At 43.1% G+C, this 1,189-nt stretch overlaps 1 long non-coding RNA gene across 1 annotated transcript in view; it reads left to right on the forward strand.

Moving 5' to 3' along the window:
• LOC110029197 overlaps positions 1–869 on the forward strand; it is a 17,774-nt gene extending 16,905 nt beyond the window's left edge. Inside the window, exon 5 of the long non-coding RNA XR_002294503.1 lies at positions 857–869. This is a non-coding gene — a long non-coding RNA (uncharacterized LOC110029197). The remainder of the gene's footprint in view (positions 1–856) is intronic.
• The last annotated feature ends 320 nt before the right edge of the window (positions 870–1,189 follow it).

The raw sequence follows: 1,189 nt of genomic DNA on the forward strand, positions 1-1,189 counted from the left end.
CTGAGGCAAACCCAATGAACAACAAGTGAGGCTCACGGACGGGGCAAACCCAAATCAATTCTCTACAAGTTTTGATATACATGAGAGAGTACAAAACATCACCAATCTCTCAAAGTAACAAGTTTGATCCATCTACAATCATTCAAATGATTCAAACTTAACAAGAGGGGATAAATTAAACTCAAGAAATGTCCAATGGGTTCACGCGTAGGAGTAGGAACCAAAGCCAATAAAACCACCTCCAAACCATCCCTCGGGTAAGGGCCAAACAAAGCGAACCAAGCCCCCCCAACTAGAGCCAAACCGAGCCCAGCAAGGCTAAAACAAGAGCTCTTAAAGCTAGGAAGAGAGCTCTAACACCTCAATAAAAGTCAAGACTCAAGTCTCCACAAAAAAAAAAAATTCAACATCCCATACTCCTGAAATGAAAACCGAGCACCAACAAAAGCCCAAAGCCGAGCCATTCAAGGCCCAAAGCTGAGCCCAACGATATTAAAATCCAGACCTCCATAAAGCATTAAAACTATAGTCATTTTAAGCCCAAAATCGAGACTCCAAAATCAAGCCAAAACCGAGTCATAGCTAAGGCTCAAAGTCAGGTTACAACAGAATAGTAGAAAGAAAGCATTTCCATACCCCTGAGACATCAAATATAGAAACGACGCATGCCTTACACATGAACAACTACAGAGTTATTCCAAATCAACATAAATTCATCCACCACACGTGTATTTACTCCAAGACACCGGTGGGATGCCAAAACCGAGCCCAACGAGGGCCTCTGTAAAGATAGAGCTCTATTCATTTTAATTCCAAAACCAAGACTCCAAACCCAGCCAAAATCGAGCCTAGCAAGAGCCAAAACAAACAAAGCCAGAGCTCAACAAGAACCAGAAGCCAAAACCGAGCTTAATAAGAACCAAAAGCCAAAGCCAGAGCTTAATAAGAACCAAAAGCCAAAGCCAGAGCTCAACAAGAACCAAAAGCCAAAGCCAGAGCTCAACGAGACTAAGGGTCTGTTTGGGGCAGCTGCAGCTTATCCAGCTTCTGCTGATAAGCAGCCTATCCTGATAATCTGCTGATGAGCAGCTGATCCGGATAAGCTGTCTGGCTGTTTTGTTGGCGCTTATGGAAAACAGCTGATTGTGATAAATTGACCATTTTGCCCCTGTTCTGAATAAGCAGTTTA

This window comes from Phalaenopsis equestris, unplaced genomic scaffold, assembly GCF_001263595.1.
Source record: "Phalaenopsis equestris unplaced genomic scaffold, ASM126359v1 Scaffold000552, whole genome shotgun sequence".
Taxonomy (NCBI): domain Eukaryota; kingdom Viridiplantae; phylum Streptophyta; class Magnoliopsida; order Asparagales; family Orchidaceae; genus Phalaenopsis; species Phalaenopsis equestris.